Source organism: Vanessa tameamea, chromosome 13 (assembly GCF_037043105.1).
Source record: "Vanessa tameamea isolate UH-Manoa-2023 chromosome 13, ilVanTame1 primary haplotype, whole genome shotgun sequence".
In the NCBI taxonomy this organism is placed as follows: Eukaryota; Metazoa; Arthropoda; class Insecta; order Lepidoptera; family Nymphalidae; genus Vanessa; species Vanessa tameamea.
The window spans coordinates 6363557-6382506 of NC_087321.1; the positions used below are offsets into that span (position 1 = coordinate 6363557).

The following is an 18950-nucleotide window of genomic DNA, read 5'->3' on the forward strand; positions in this document are numbered from 1 at the left end:
TAATGTCGGTAAATGGATGTCTGAGGAGGAAATCAGTCTCGGCTCCCCTGTTGTCGTGACGATTAATTAAATTATCCCGAGAGGTTGACAGTGTTGCGGGAGAATAGCTCCGAGCTCAGTCTGAGCAACACGTATTAAGGACCATTTCTCACTGGACCAAATATTTTTTGCAAACTTTAATTAATCACTAAAAATCGTCGTCGTAAAATATTTTTCATCCCATTTATTTTGGGAACTGTAAAAGTCTTAAAATATAATTTGCCTAACTCCGAACCTCTCTGGAAATGCTTTAGTTGATTTGTTGGTTTTCCGTCACCATGGATTGTTCAGACGCTGAGTAATGATTGTATTAGTATATACAAATTAAGTTAAAAAATAACTTAGTTGGCTCTTATGACACTACGGTTAAAAACTAATATATAAAGATATACTTATCTAATGGTATGGTCTATGCAGATTAAAACAAATTTATTATGTTAAAATAATATTTCATTTTCAAGACATTATTTATAAACTAATTTCGACAAAGGCGTAACATATCGCAATAAATTATATAAGATTAGTAAAATATTAACAGATAACATCACTAGGTATTTTTTTACATCAATGTTTCGATATCTTGAAAGGATCTTAATGAAGTAATTGAAATTCAATTTGTGTGAGAAGAAAAGAATAATAAATACAACATTTTTGTTCACGGAATTAATTATCATTTAAATCGCAAATATTCTGCATTTGGCATGTTTATAGATTTTATCGGTTGAACTGAATGTGTTCGTTTATTTACATATTCTTGAAGAAAATATCGTTAAGGCCCTCGTAGAAAAGGAATCAACACTATCCCAACTCTCATAACTACAAAGTTCCCTTTATCGAGTAATCTTATTTTCAAGTGCTCGACTCTGCCCGGTTTATGCGATGAGTCCCAAGCGAGAGGTAGCATTTATAGTGCTGGCTACACTTAGCCGGAGTGCGCCACTAACTCGATCCGATTCAACTTGGGCTATTTACACTCGGGGTTCAATTATGCTTCCACTTTGATATGCAAATCCTTTCGCGTTTGGGTAATTACGTAGACGCTTCCCAGGTTCCGTTGCAAACGTCAGTTTGAGCTTTACATTAATTTATTTGACTTGCCAGAACCACGCTTCTGCTGGGTCATGCGCTTTATGCAACCCCGTTCTGTTTGAATTTGCGTTTGTTATGATGTTAACAAGATGTGCGAAATTTAAATGGACGATCGCTAAGATTTATTTCCTATCAATAATGTTATTAATTTTACTGACCCACTTTAAAGGATATAATATAAACATGTGGAACAAGATGTTTCCATTAAACAAGTCGTTTTATAGTTTAATGAATATGAAAGTATGTCTCTTGATAGGATAATAATACATAAATTCAAAGTGAAGGAACTTAGCAACAAGTTATTTTTAAATAATTTGACATTTTATAATAAATTAAATGTATACATTTAAATACTTATATTATAATTTTTAAACACTAGAAATGTAAGAAAACACGAAACTAAAAAATCACTACAAAGATAATATTATTAGGAACGAAACGGACACCCTCAGGCACTCGTTGTAAATTGTTAGAACAAACTAGCCTCACTTCAAAGTTAGGTGCCTCAGTTATTAGCTCAGCTGAAATGGGAGTCAGCAACTAGTGATGCAACGCCTGTCTGACCGCGGCCATTTGGGATTGTTTGGAGCTTACGAACATTCCTTTGTTTATAACTGCTTAATTAGAAACCATTTATAAAACTATGAGGAATCATTTAATTTACTGTTTTATTTTCCGTTATCAATGTACGATATACATTTTCTAAAATATTAACGATTACAATAACATTTTTTTTTTATTTAATGTGTTTTATAAAATATAAAACAAAAGAATTCAGTATTTAATATATTTGCATTTAAATAACAAAGAGGCTCAGAAACAAAGATATCAGTGATGCTACAAAAATTTGTGCCTGAGAGAATCGATACAGGCACTATAATATCTAAATTTAAACGAACGAGGCATAATTATAAAATATTTTTAACATAAACAAAGACATATACATCATCTTTAAATACATTAAATGTCGTGGAAGCCTTAATCGTAACTACCATATGAAATCCGTGAAACCTCAATCATTCATCAGGTAGCATATCACTTCTAGTCGATTAGGTCGGGTGGATCGAGGTGAACACAATCTGCTCGCAAGGCCGTGTAGGGGGAACATTAATAAGAACATGAATACCAATATACTGGGTAGCGTCTATAAATTTTGCTTTCATATGCTACGTGTTATCACTTTTTATATTCAGATCGCTCACAACATTTATATAATGCAATTTATTATATTTTTTAAATTACATTTATATAATCCATTTAAATTCCATATCAAAACAAATAAATAAAATTGAATAATTTGACTTTGGTCCTAAATGCATATGAATAATACGGTACTCAAATAATAAAATAAATTGCCATCGATCTGTCTGTTCGTTGCGGCTAATTTCGAAAACGGCTGGAACGATTTTGAAAGGTCTTTCACTGATAGATAAATGATTTTAGGAGTAGTAATTTAGGTTACTTTTTTATTTTATAGACAATAAATAAGGTTTCGCTCAAATAAAGTATTAATCTATCAAAATCTTTACAAAATCCGATTCGACTTCCTATCGAACGGTAAAAGCTAGTCTATAATATGTTTATGTTTGTTAGTGACTTTGTATGATTGACACTTATCGTTACTGTTTTTTATTACCATGTTGCGATTTATTGAAATGAGTTTTCAGTATATTAAAATGAACATGTCCATAATTCAAATAGAAATCGTTTCGAAAGAAATATTTTTCCAAGGTTCACCAGTGGCCGCCTCTCGGCAGGATTACCTTACGCAAACCTGCCTCGGTTAATTGAAAGAGCTTCTTTCATTTAGTGTAATATTTTATGGCGTGGAGTCTGGCGCGATGCGGTAGGAGTTTGTGGTTTCACTTCAACTCGCACCAATCTTTCCATAGCGCCGTCTCGCCCAACTGCCGCTTAGCATTCTTTGTTATACGCCGAGTAATAAGAAAATAATTTAATAATCTCTCGTTTTATAAGAATACAAATTTATATCAAGCGCTTTATCTTAATTGCGTCCTTGATTTCATTTTAATATTGACCTTTCGCATAAATTGATTTTCTTAGATATAGTTATAGATGATAATTATCTTATTTATAACTAATAAATATTTATATAACTGTTTGACACGAACATAAAATATACCTAATACTTGTTTAGTTTGATTTATAACCTTCGGAGAGTATTAGTGTGAAAACAAGCAATAAGGTAGGTAGCGGGGGCGTGTTATAATTAGCGTTAAAATCGGAGGGTTGATTCTGCGGCTCACCGACATGAGCCGCAATAAATCGCCCACACCCGTGACCGTGCTGCGGCACGCGAGATAAGGGTCATCGCGACACTATCTACCACTATTACATTGTTGCACTCCTAACAACAACTTGAACCTCACACGACGCCGGCCTACGTCCGTGAACCTTTTATTACATCTCACACTCATAACACGCAATCTCTGTAAAGTCGTACTTCACACTTGTAAATTATGGTTCTTCAATATGCATTAAATAAAACCTAACGCAAATATGTTTAATAAATTATAGCGAACTATGTACATAACTGCGTGATTAACATAATGTTTCTGAAATGTTCCACTTTTGTCTTGTAAACGAGCATAAAGTGAAAGAACAAATTGCGAGTTTCCCCAGTATTTTCCTCGCTCGGAAAAATATATGTTTTATTAAAGCTCGGCATTTCCGAGAGCGAGGCAACCCTCCGGGCGGTGGACAGGGTGGTGGGCGCGCGGCGCGGAGGAGTGTGGGGTCGGCGGCGCGCCAGTGTATAACAGACACTGGAAGGATATAAAACATATTTACGCGCCTATAAAGTACTCTCGTACGTTCGCTCTCCACCATTTTCTTTGTTCCTCGCTCACAGCCAATGATAATGCTTTCTCCCGTTCTGTTAAACTTATTTCGCTTCCGTCTTATCTCGCTTTTCTTCGGAGCTTTTATTTATAACCAAAGTGGCGAAACAAAATAACCTCACATAAAAGGTTGACGACAGTAAATGTTTCACTGCCACTTATTGAATGTTATCCATCAGTATAAAGACAGGATAGGAGGCTTGTAATTTGCAATGCTATTTAATTCTTGTTCTCAATTAAAGTTGTTTAATTTAAAAAATGAAACGTCTTCGCTATACCGAGATACTAGGTTACCAAGTTCTAGCATCGAATTACAACACGGGACCGCAATGAAAATAAAAGTGATCTTGCCATATTAAAGTCAGCGAGGAGAAAAAGAAGCGCATTCTTGAAGCTATTCAGAGTGTAGAAGCCAAAGCGTTAACAGTAAAGCGAGGAGCGTCTTAATCTCGTGCGACAGTACAGCTCAGAGCAGAAACCCCTTGCGTAGGTGAGAGGGTGTAATAACAAGTCTTTCCACCCCTCTCACTTCTTTATCGTCCACAAGCTTACCCGCTTGCGAACTTCGAATACCCGTATTATATCCTCGTGTTAAACAGATTGACTCGGATAAGACTTAACTCGCAATTAATAGGTACTTTTGTCTCTATAGTTAATATTGTTAATGATATTTATTATACAAGTATTTATTTATTTATTACGTTTCATTATAATATATAGCGCTGCATGTGTCTTAAAATTCAAACAAAATGTTTTAATTTTAATAAGTAGAACAGTGTATCTGTTCACACGCCGACAACAAAGACGCTTCGTCAAAGGGTCGTAATTATCCGTAGGCAGGCGAGTGTTAGCACTCGGCGTTGAGGTCGAGATATCTCTCGACGGATCAGCAGCTCACTCGGGATGCACTCTGCGATTCCGTTTGTCACGGCACCCGGTTGCGGTGTGAGCTCTCGCTCTGATAAACGCATGTCAACGTGCTTTGACTACGAACAGTCTAAACCACTGCACCAATCTACAGGCTTAGATCTGATTCAAGCAATCCGTAATATTGAATCCGAGACAGGATTAAATACTGCTTATCTGTTTAGCACTTATCGTATTGTTAATATATCCGAAGCGGATTATGAACAATTAATAAAGAATGGCTAATAAACGCATGATATAAATAAGACGCGACACGTAGCATGCATAGATAAGCCGAACAGCTATTCACACGTCGGCGTGTGAGCGAACACGGGACGGGCCGTAATTAGCCGACCGCAAAGTTCACCGGAATGCTTTAAATACAGATACGTACTGGCCGATTCACATAACGCGCCTAATTTATTTTACCTCCAGTAATTCTCTCGACTTCTCCCTTTTGTTACGCACATATATATGTATAGAGCATACCATTGTTTGCGGAGTGAGTGCAAAGTTCCTTGCGATCCCGAACTAATTACTTTCGCAGATACTGGATTGTTTCTTTGTTATTCCAAGTCGACTAAATATTTTCTTATACAGTCAATTTACAACATAGATGTAATTATGTATAACGATTGTTGAAAAAGAGATTCTGATTGAAAATAACGGCACAGAACTCGTTGCGCTTCGTAATTAATAAAAGGTCATCAAAGAAGACGACACGTAATTATTACTGAGGAACTAGACTGGTCTGGATACCATGATACGTCATGATACAGTATCCCCGTATTTAAAAGTTATTGATGGTATTAGGTTGGACTTTAATAGTATAGTTAATATACTATTAAAGTCCAAGTGCCTAATACATTTTTAATACAATGGAATATATCAGTTTATTATATTTAAAAATTATACATAATAGACGGATATTGAGTGTCCTCTCTAACATAAAGCATCTTCTAAAGTTTGAGCAATATTCCTGACTGATTAAATAACGAGAATATTAAATAAAAAAGATTTCTTTTTTTTTCGAAAAATCCATATTTCTTTAAAATTAGAACACTTATATCTTAGTATTCAAAGACTCGGCTTTGTTATTATACAACATGATAAAGCGGTCGACTTTACAACACCATAAATTGAACATAATCCATTAATATTACACCAACTTCTAACAAAGAGCAATTTATATATTCAGTCTGGAGCGAAATTATTATAAAGTAATCTAAGTTAGACGATCCGTAGAGAGATAAGGGGGTTGACAGGTGTTTAAATATACTGAACCGCTTCCCCATCCACCAGAGATTTGCCGTATTACAACCGTGACGGATTCATCTGAGCCCGCGATTTAAGGATTAATAGCTGGATCGCATCGGGAATCATGCTTTATATGTACCTTTAGCTGCATTAATTGACTATTGACGAAGCTAAAATATGCTTAAGTCATGATTATTATATATCTTAAAAATAAATGAAATGAGCAAAAATGTTTACATCGTTTATTTATCAATCGCTGCTAGTAAAGGCATACAATTAAGCATATCCTAGGTACAACTAACTGATGACTGACTTTTTTTTTGTAATTAAATATCCAATGCCACTTGCGCCTAACTCTTTCCCGTAACACAACCCATAAAATACAAAAACAAGTAACTTTTCATATAAAATTATTATTATAATTTTACTAATCATAAATAAGGTTGATGAAATGAAAATCCTCACATTAAATACTTAAATATTTAAGACATTTGTCACACAGGTTTTTATGATTTTATATTTAGATAGATTAGATACTACATGGTTATATTTGAGGCGCATATGCTTAACTAACAAGTCTGTCGGCGCTTAGTCCACCGCTTTTAATTGGCTACCGTGCCTCGTTGCCTAAGCTCATCGCTCGTCACTTCGCTGTCACAATAAACACGCAAATTACTCGATGTTTTTGTTAAAACTTTTCTTGAATTATAACCAATTATTTTTTAAAATAAACATTTAAATAAGAAACGTTTAATCTACATATAAAATAACAAGAATAATTAATTGTATTTAACCAAAATCAGTTGTTCTTGTAAGGTAATATAGATCGTTCTAATTCACTTAGGATTCGAAACACGTTAAAGAGATTAAAATAAGACTTTAATGGATATTCGAGCGAGTGGAACCGGTCCTACGGTTGCGCGGGCTCGTGTAATATCACCAATGTACATTCTCTAGACCTCATTAAAGCGGTTTTTGTCCTCGTCTAATGTTTATCTTATTAACGGACCGGACCCTGTCACTGCTAAATTGCATGCAATTTCTTGTACCGAAGATCAATTACGGTTTACGTTTTTTTATCAGCATGATTTCTATTATACATATTAACATATGCCTCTTGATAGATATCTTACTACAAAATTAACAATAATACGAATGCTTAATCAGGTACAATATCGTTACTATTATATAATGATAGTAATATATCAAGAAGACAAGTAGTCAAATAAACACTATGTTATCGGTGCCGTAATACAGTTATCGCTTTCCCATCTGGAGCGCCATTCACGCCCAATGCACACAACCATTCTTTATAAAACAGTTTAAAGTAATTTGCCGCTACCCGTTATCAATTAGTCTTTTACAACAGCAATCAGTATACTCGCGGCGTTATAAGGTCGACGTTGTTTTATAACATTATTCAAACAGACCTGCTTTGTTATGTAATAAATTACAAGCGAATATTGTACGAGAAGACAGATCATTATTTTATATGTATCCTAAAGCAGTGTTCTCGGCACTTTAGCGTACGTTGTCGGATTATTCCCCTCTTTATGCCGTCGAGCTAGATGCGTCGACCACTTTGTTGTTTTATACTTTGTCTCGAAGCGACTTTATGCATCGCCTCATTGCTCTTCGCCGTTTCGCTTAGTTCTCCCTCTTTATTTTCAGCTCACGTTACTATGTAAATTTATTTTAAAACTAGAGACTCAACAGCGGGTGTTCTTTACAAAAGCGATTTGTTGACTATAATATTGTGTATGTGCATTTATTTACACAATTTTAAAAGTCAACCAATAAATTGCATATGTATGACGTTTTTATTAAATCAAATTAACAATAATGAAATACCCGTTATGCGCATTATATGATAATATTGATTAAATAATTTAGAAGATGACGATAATATTGATAAAATTTGGTTATTTCATCCTACGTCGTTTCGATATATTTCAATACAAGTAGGGTTCTAAAACAGAATTCATTTTTGTAGAGGGAAATCAAACGAAAATGACTTTGCACATATATTGCGTCGCTTTTCTCTGTGTTCGACGGAAACAAGCTTCAAAATCGCTTTAATACCTTTGTTCTACATCGCTTTACAGCTCTCGTGCTGCAACACAATGTTCAAGTGCGAATATTTTCAAGATTTTTCACTTGTATTAAACTTTTCTAAGATTAATGAATCCATATAACAAGTGCTTTTATAAAATTGACTTTTACTTGTACACACTATAAACTCATTAAGTCTTAGGAATAAATTAAAAGCACAAACGATGTCACAGATAGTGTCAACCGATCTATTACTAATATACTTAATTACTAATCTTACTCCTAGCTTCCCAGAAGAGTAAATTGACGAAACTAAATTCTTGACTTTATCTAAAATCTTATTAGGACTTGTAAAAAAATTAAAGAATTACATATCACCATTTATCTGATAATTCGCATTTTAATTCAAATTTAAAATAAAATCGTTTTGTTTATTTAGATAAATCGGTAGCCGACTAGAAGAAATTACTTGCATAGTGATAAAGAGTGGCCCGGTTACTCTCATCGTGAAATTGTGTTTAGCGAGTTTATTCATTACTCGGCACCGCGAACGCTCTGGGGGCGGCGTGGAGACGGTCGGCTCCCCATCCACCACTCTGTTCAGTTTATTGATATAACCTCGACAAAATACCCCTAAAATTGAACTGTTTTTATTACGTACTCTCTTTATCTCTTTTGGTTTGTTGTGCCCTTTATACGGCGTTATAATTTTATTAGGGAGTCTGAAGAACATTAAATAATGATTCGTATTACATTTCTTTTGTACTACGGAAAATTTTATTAAAACACTTTAAGCATTTCAAAAGAAATATAACGAAGATAATTGTGATAAGTGGAGCAATAACTTGAATGGCAGATATTTACATTATCCTTGAAGCTATTCTCTTCGAGGTTTATAAAATGATACATATATTTATTTCGAGGCTCTTTGATATGGTACATTATTTAGATTTTTCTGTATCATTAAATGTAAACAATGCTTATATGTCAAATATTTTCCTAGTGCGATAAAACAAAGCGGCTGGCAAACGACCAAGTCGCGCAGTGCGACACGAGTGGATGGGCGCACGATTTGCAACGGCAACGCGAACACTGGTTACAAAGACAAACGTCACATAGCTATCCCGCCTCGTCTCTTTGCCTCTCATCGCCGTGCTTAGAGCAGATTTGTACGAATTCATTTTAAATGGAGCTGCCAGATCGCAATTACTCTCCCTTTGAGCATACGGAATGCGTTCTATATGACATTCAATTCAATTTCGCGCACAAAGCGCGCGTCGAAATTCTCTTTCTCTTTGACCAGGACCTCTTGTGCAACGGCGCTTTGTTAACGAAATAGCTTCAAGTTAACACGCTGAATGTTTACCGAGTTTACAGGAACACAAAACATATTATGTTATGAAAGTTTCAATTACACTTGAAAAGTAAAAAGAAACTCGTTTAACAAATCAAATGAGTGATAAATCTTATGTTGTAATTAAAAATACAAGCATTTCGAAAATATAATACTAACTAAATGTTGTGGTTAGCTGTTATAGAGATTTAAGTAGTGTTACATTTTATATTAACCATTTGCAATTCATATATTTTTTAATTGTAACTTTGTTATATATGAATTAATCACACGTAATCTATATTGATTATCTGCTAGCATGATTCAGATCGCTTGACGCATAACCAAAGCGTCGCTTGATCGACGTTGTCAAGTGTATAACAACCGAGTTGGCAACCCTCGGAACATTCTCGAGATTGAACTCGTACATCTGGCTGATGTCGCGTGCTATAACTTTTTTTTCGTCGCACACATTAAGCATTTTTTAGATATTGTATACAGACCTAATTTTAACCATACATCGAATATATTTTGATTACACCCGTTGTATGAATACCTACCTAACTAGTATTCTTACGGATATATATGTTCATGTTGAACAACATAAATAAACGGTTACCGGTTAACAAGTTGCAATTAAAAAATTATTGTAATCTACATATGTATTCGTAATAAAAAAAATATTTAATACATGTATTTATTCTTCTGTTGAAAAACATTTTCACACTCTAATTAATTATTAAATTATCATATTGTATGTGTTGCTATTTCGAAGTTTTAGATACTTGGGTAATGTGAATTTCGCATGCATGGGTTCACTTGAGTTAATTAATTTAAGGCAAGCGAGGTACGGCTCGATTAGCGGAATAAATTGGGCTTGCGGCGGCAGTAATCCCGACGCAGTACAACGCTGGCAACAAAGGCAACGGGATTGCCCTCTGCAGGACGGAGGCTTAATGCTAACTCATTATTTATTCATATCTGTAATGATATTGTCAGTGACCGCGCCGCCACATTTCGGCGTTTGTCCCGCCACTCGTGTCTCGTCGCTATGTTTACGCTCACTCGCCCTTTTTGCGACCATTATACTCTTTTTACTTTTTTTCGAGCCATGAGGCAATTTAAAAATTTAAAATAATAAATTGTCAACTTGTCAAGTTCCACTTTTTATTATTGTTACAGATTTAAACTCAGTACCGTTTGTTATCAAACAGATATCATTGTAGAAAATATTGTACTTAATATAATTTTATTATGTACACGGTATACCCATAAATATTTTTCTAAAGTGGAACCAGCGTAAGCGAGCGAGAACAATATTACACTTGAGAATTTTTATTCAAAAGATATGAGATGCGGTGGAGCACTCGCAAACGGTTAGATAATGTCGGCAGATACTTGACGCAGTCGTTGAAAATTTTATGTCACCTCGCGCTGCATCGTCGACTGCTACCCGTTTCTGCTTTTCCAAGATATTTCAGATAGTTTTGTTTAAAATAAAGTGCACGTGGAAAATTGTTTTAAAAGTAATCCAATAAATATAACGATGAAAAAATATTTTATTCCGATACAAGATGTTGGAATATCGTGACTTTGTAGAAATCTTAAGGGATGAATCGCTTTGTGTTGTCGACACTCCCCGTATTTCCGTCCCTCCGTGGTTTCTTTGTCACAAATCCTGATTGCAACTTCTCAGTGCAGTACGCTTAGCGCAAGCACTGCGCTTGACAAAGGTTTTGAAATTTTAAATTTAAAACCACCTCCATTTTGTGTTCGTTCCATTGTTGTGTAGATTCAGTGAAATACATTATTCTTCTATGAACTTCGGAAAGTTTTTTTCAATAGTAAGCAAGTCTTGCGTAATTCATTTTTTAACTTGTATATGTACACAACTGAGAATTTCATTATTTCACTCTTAAACGAAGTAAAATGTTTTTGAAATAGACATAATCGTTGAAAATGAATTATAATTCAAAAGGCACAATGACGCGTCAGTCTTTTCATTAATATGTTCTGTGTGTAACTGACGCCTCGGGAATGCCGCCATACATTTTAAATTTCCATTTACCTCGTATAAACTTTCTCCGCAAAAAAATCGACGCAAATATATTTTCGGTAAACGAATTTAATATTGACATAACATTAAACTCCATTGCAGGATTAATTAAATGTTAAAAATAAAATCACGCACGTGGAATATGTCTGATACAAAAATAATTTAACAATTCGCTCACCGCAAATTGAATGAGATTCGAAATAAATCCTGCGGTCGTTATTTGATTCCCGATTCCCTCCCATTCGCATTGCACCCCTGTTTGCGATGCTCACAGTTTACCCAACAAAATTATCCGGCATAGATATCCATAATGTGTCGTATATACAATTTAACAGATGAAATGATGCTTTTGATTTTCTTCCCTGCGTCAACTTTATTTCGTTGTATAGTTCTTTATAACTTTATGCTGGATTTTTGTTTCCTCATAACGCTAACATTTAAATGCATATATTATGTGTAGGTACTTGCTTTTATTTCTTTTCTTTTTTATTATACTATTAAGAAATTGAAGCTAAATCTTAATATTTGAATACAAATAATAGATTAGGGATCAAATACGTTATTATTTGGTTCTTGATTGAATAATTTGGCAATTGTACAAAAATAAGTGTTAAAAAATTTGGAAATTAAATAGTTTCTGAAATAGCTTCGATCGTTATCACGGCCGGCTCCCTCCCTTATTAGAAGCCCCAACCCCGAGGGTTGGTGCCGTAAACCAACGCTCTAGTGTATCGTAAGTGTTAATTACTTTTGTCACTCCGCAAGCGTGCGGTTAACAAATCATGTCGTTACGTAATTCTACAATCGAGGACACTAATTTACAACGAAGCGAAATTGTTTGTATAATAAATTGTTATGCCTCCAAGCGTCCTCAACGGCTAAGTCGATAAGCGCCGTTTTTATTGCGTCATTAACGGGCTGCGAGGGAAGCCGAGCGATCCCAATCTGCGTAATCAATGCCGGAAGCAATCCACGTCACGTTAAGTAAGGCTTAATTGGTGTTAAAATATGAACACAGCCCTTTGGAGAACTCATTTTTTTCGTACCAATTAAATTTAATAACTACTTTTACTATACATATTTATGGTAATTTAAATGTACAAACACGTATATCAAAATAACTAAACTAAGCAGCGATATTTGGAAATGAAATTATTATATTAATCATTCATTACACAATATTTCAAACCCTGTTTGGCTTAGCGGGCGGGGTAGGTTTAATAATTAATAAAATGTAATTTGGATGATTTTATTTCAACTTAAGTAACGATTAACCTACTAACTTTAAATAAATAACTATAAAGTTATAAACTGCGTATGAAATTACTCTATGCTTGCTCTTAAATGTTGAGTCAAGTCGATAGAAAATACAAAAATATTTATTATTTCCTCAGCATTGCCGTTAAATTTCCTGCTTAGAGCTTCGCTATTGAAATTAATATAAAATACACAATCCTCTCATATAAATGAATATTATTTTATAAACGTTTTACTTTTACTTATGAAATCGGATTATTGCTTTAAATCTTTGATTGGTAGGAATTATTTATTATTTGTATGTATTTTATGATATAGAGCACACACTCGGCCTCTTACTGCAGGCCACGACATTATTTCATTTGTTCTGACATCCGGTAATTAATACTCGCGTAATCCGACCAGCCGACAAATATACCCGTCCGTTTCTCGTTTATGATAATTGAGTCATTGTGTTTATAGTAATTATTATAAATTAATGCTCTTTAAATAAAGCGCTTATTGTGGTCATCGTTTCGTTAAGTGCGGTTACGGAATGTTGCTGGTTAATTGATCGATTAATAGCGTTAAGTAGAACATTTTGTCGAATTAAAATCAATTAATAGATACTCGACATGCTAACGTACACAACAACTTGACGTTATCTGTATCATGTTAATTATTAAGCGTTAACGATTTATCAAAATGTAAATAATATATTATGTGTTGGCTTATTCTATTGGAAATTCCTCTTACATTAAGTCAGCACACTCAGCTTTCTAGCAATTAACTTTTTGCTTTGCAAACAAAAAGTAAAATAAACAGATTAGTAACTCTCACCGTCTTTTATTCTTTTACCTTGTAAAAACATCGCATCATTTAAAAACAATTCAATAACTTGGCAGAGAAAGCTAAGTAAGATACCCTTCGACATTTCCCGTAAGATAAGAAACGAGGGACGCCTTTTATCCCTTTTTTCTCTCTTTCTTTTCAAATAATTTATTCTGAATTAATATTTTCTGAAGGGAGCTTTTTATTGCGACGTACTTCAAATGGATCCGTGAATAATGTATGCCACTTACGTAGCAGTGGAATTTGTAAAGTTAACTCTGAAATTTAACTTACAGCTTATATTTTTTTGTTTCAATTATTGTAATAAAATACTCATATAGTTGACATGTATATAAGTAATATATAGTAAGACATGTAAATAGTAGTCATCCTGAAAATACTGGTCTGATATTGAACTTCCAGTTTCAAACCAGCATCATGAACTCTTTAATTTTTAACAACATGTAGTTTAGTCTTTTGAACAAGAAAAAGTAAAGTTATTAAAATAATAATTCAACTGTTGACCTATGTTGAATTTTATTTATACGGAACAAATTTTAATAAAAAGTGCTTTAGCGTTTGTGTCATGAAGTTTTAAAAAGCCCATTACATTTATTTATTCATAGGTATATGTAACGAAAAAAATGTAAAGACTATAAACTTTTAAACACATAGACACTACATAACTTTATAAATTAGATAAGTGTACAAAAAATAGTTACCATTGGTGGAAAACATTATATTATTGTCATAGTTAAGATACAACGATAATACATAAAATAAATATCAGTAAACATAAAGAATAATAACTGAATTCATTGTTTCACACTTGGTTGGTTTTGCTTATTTTTTAAATAATTCGCTCTCCATTATTCATGTTTCGTATACAGCTACATCTAAGATAAAATAAAACAAATCACAGTATTAATCCGGCTACAACAGTTATTTTCCGGATGGTATATTTACGTGGGGGTATGTATTAGCTTTCGAAAGCCGTTTACATGTGTATTGTATCGCGAGAAATGCTCAACGGAGCGTTTTGTTGGGCGGGCGGCGCGTGCGCGAGGCGCGGGGTGCGGGCCGCAGCGGACGACGACCGACCGTGCCGCTACCGCCTGCCGCCTGCCGCGCGGTTCGCCAGTTGCCGCCTCGTACCGCACTCTCGCCTCGGCCGCCAGGCCGATGTCATGTCTCTGTAAACGTATACTTGCTGTCTTTGTCTGCCGTTCGAATCACGATCTATTGTTATTTTTATTCTCTGACAGATTTGCACCCAGCTCCCGGAACGAATGCTATTGTATGGATTACAGTGTTCTCTGGATTGCAGTGATTTTCAATTGGATCTTAATGAATTTGTGCAAAGTGTTATAACAGTTTTTGTGACGCCGGTTACTGTTAAACCAATTAACGGATAAGTTCTAGTGTTTCATATTACCTTAATGAGTTTACTCTAGAACTTGAGCCACTGTGATAATTAATTAATGTGTGTGTTGATTTAAGTGATTGTGCGCTTAATAAACTATTGATAGCAAATAAACGTGTAAAAGAAGTTTAAAAAAGTTACCATAGTGAGGATCAAAGATTCACCCAAAAGCAATGCTGAAGGTGGTAGCAAGAAAGAAGGCAAGAAAAAAACCAATAAACAAAAGGCCGAAAACAACGGATCGGTGACAGGTAATAAAAACGAAAAGCCTGTGAAGACGGAGAAGGAAAATGCAAAACGGTCGCAAGCGAAGAATGAAACTGTTAATGAGGTATATAATAAGCGTACGTTACACGAAATAAAAATATGTATTGACTTAACCATACAACTCAACGTTTGGAACACTTGACTAGTTACACTAAGTTCGTAACATAATTAATTCATCGCCACATCAATTCAGTTGGCAGAACACTTTTAATATGTGTGCGATTTCCTCACAATCTCATTCCACATAGATGAAAATTGGACACTCTCCAATTTAAACTATCTTATAAATCAGTTGCTTGTCTTTGTTTTATTTATCGTTATTTGCATAGACAATTATTTATGTTTTGCTAGTAACTGAACGGTACTCTCGTGTTTAAATTATAAAAGATCGTAATATATTCAGTTAATAATAAATTATATATTTAATAATAAATTAATTTGTTGATGGTTGTTTTGAAATCTAGAACGGTCAAAGCAATTGCACCATTAACATAGATGTCAGATACATTTACTATAACCGTTGTTCTTGATAGTTGTAATAATTGTAGCTTTATCTATGGTAAAGAACTCTTTAAAGCTATATTTTATAATATTTTTTATTTAATAATGTAAACTATTTTATTACAAGAACAAACAAGTAACTCATTCCTCGTTTCAATACTATTAAACAATTAACATATTTCCTGTTATATGAGCTCTGGAAACACCCAGTGACATAATTATTAATTAACAATACGTCCATATCAAGAAACGTGATAGAATTGTTATTGCAGTTAGTCACGATAGCCCAAACAAACGCGGTTGACTACTTATAGCTCGTATCGCCATCCCGTATGAATGCGGTCAAATGTTATATTATAGCGCTGGTAACTAACTACATAATTATACTTTCTATTGCCCGCCGATTAAATTTAAATTTATTGCTAACATGCGATAGTAAATTATTATTTATGATACACCAAAGATTACTATCAGTTCGTGTCGTATGCAATTAATTAATTTTGTATTATAGTTGTCGCTTTATTTAAACCTAAAGATCTTTCGATAATGGCTGACGGCTTACGACTTAATAAATATTCCATACCTTAAAGTAGCCAGTATTCGCTGTATTCGGTATAACATTAAAATAATTTAATATCATATCGAATAATTTAAAATAAATATTAACAGCAGAGATTACAAAAATGTGGTACCAGAGTATCTCGTGTAACTACTTGATTATTAATACAATTCGAGTCTCGAGTTATTTTTCCGTTCACATAGTAAACATAACCGGCTGTGTCAATATTATATGACAATACAGTCAATATTATACGGATTTGTGTACACACGATAAATAAATTAATACTAAACAGTATAATTCTCGTTGCCTTATGGAACAAACAAAAATGGCAACGTATTTGATATTTAGATGACCGTGACGAATATTTATTACATTAAAAATACTTTTGTTAGTAGTCGACGTGATTATGTTTAATAATTGTGTACTGACACCACATCATATCTACATGGACTGTCTTGTTGCTCAAGTGGTTAGTTTACAAGCCCAGGTTAAAACCAGGGTTCGCCGAGCAAATCGGTTTTGACAAATTTTATCAAACTTATAATCATATTGTGCGTGGTATTCATATTAAATGACTAACGTTTTTAATTAAACGTTATAAATATTCTTGGACGGCTTTATTAAATAACATTCTAAAAAAGTGTAAAATACTCGAAAGATATAATACACGGAAGACGAGAGAACATTTTATGAATTCGCATAATCTCCTTCTTATTATTTTAATTTAAAGTAAGTGGTTCATGTTAAATCGCCGTTCAGTAATGCGCCAACTGAATAAAGGCATGTTTTATTAGGTATGACGTTTATCATGGTTTCTTGCGGCTTAGGTATAGATCTTAAATAAAAACGACAACTAAATAATTATTCATGCGTTACTACTTACTCCTTTTGCTTCAATAGTTGTTACATTAAAAGTGTGCCTTAATTATACTTTAGTCTTATAATACAATATAATGTAACACTGTTTGAATTATCTGGCTGCTGTTTACTATGCATTCGCTGTCACGATAGGAAATTTTTGTATACATACCTGCATGGTATACAGATTCTTGTCACGAACAAACGATTCCCGTTCTAAATATTCATATCATGTACTTAGGAGTGTTTTTTTTTCACAATGTTCAGACAAATTTATTTCTTTGGATTTAAATAACGTACTTATAAACTATTTATATTCTTAAAGAAGTATAAATAACGAAACTAAATATCTTTCCATGACTTAGCAACAAAAATTGGAGTAAAGTAAAATCTCTTATAAAGGTTTGTTCAATTTTATACAAGACGTTTCAATCTTCTCCTAAAAATTTGTTTAAAATGATTATATATTATTATATGTAAATATAAATTATAAATAATATTATAATATTACCTTATAATTCGTTCTAATAAATAAGAATAAATGTGTTAATTATTATAATGTACAAATTATAATAATAAAACTATGCAAAGAAAAAATATTTTAACAATAATCGATTTAACCTACGATGGCTGACCGAATATCATTTGTTATATTATTATTTATTAAGTGATTGGCTACTTAATAAAACTAGACTCGAGAGTTATTTATTTAAAGCGATTTACGATCTTGCTCGGTTTATATAAACCTGCTTTAATCCGATAAATCTATAATGGAAACGGTAGACCATTAGAAAGTTGCCGATGGCTATGATCGCGAGCCGCTGTTTGAACTTTCCTGCGAGTCTAAATTCTCGTTGAATTTTAAGTCCTATCCTATTAAAAGTTTGTGAAAGTATTAGAATTTCGAATGAGGGGCGAAAAGCTATCAGGTCGTTTTTTTTTTCCCTCCCTCCTTGCTCTGCAACAATAGCAGCGGGGGCGGAGACGGGAGTGTGAGTCTGCGGTCGGAGTATTCAGATTATACTTTAATATCCGTTTTGAATTCGTTATTGAAATATGTGCTATCAGATTATTTTAATAGCATAAGCCGCAAACAAAGCGATTTATATATTGAATTATTAAATCGTAGTAATGTTCTAAAGAGGTATAATTTGTTTAATTTTTATGGAAACACTTAGTAGGATATATTTTACAGAAAATACTTTGATAGTATTTATCTAACGGGAGACGATTGGACGCAATTAAACTATATTATGTGCTATATCGTTCGTGTCATTCCTTTAACATTTACCATTTCCATACATTTTTAACCTTAATATTTCAAACACATTTGTAAATAATAACCACGATAAAACCTCAATCATATGATATATCGGTATAAAGTTATGTCGCATGTCTATTCCTTCTGTAACATATCAATCAAATACATATCACATTTTCATTACTCATTTCATATTCAATATTATAAAATATCAAAACAAACATGTTGGTTGTATTTTTTAACATTTGTCACGACAAATGGTAAAAAAAATCCTGTTCTCTTTTTTTTTTTGCTTTGACAGCGTTGACTAATGGGGTCGTTTATTTTTATTGCTGGTTTATTTAAACTTGTGCGTGTTTTCCTCGCGGTCGGGCTCTACAAAACTATTATTACTTGTCGACACAACATCACTCACCGC

General features: G+C 33.5%; 1 protein-coding gene across 8 annotated transcripts in view; it reads left to right on the forward strand.

The window, feature by feature from the left end:
- The window catches only part of Tay (tay bridge), a 51038-nt gene that overhangs the window by 21799 nt on the left and 10289 nt on the right, over nucleotides 1–18950 (forward strand). The window contains exon 1 of one of the 8 annotated variants that reach the window (XM_026636620.2): nucleotides 14809–15414. The exons of the other annotated variants lie outside the window; for them this stretch is intronic. The gene's annotated coding sequence lies outside the window, so the exon portion shown is untranslated. Of the gene's footprint in view, nucleotides 1–14808; nucleotides 15415–18950 lie in introns of those variants that run through there. 8 annotated transcript variants of the gene reach the window in all.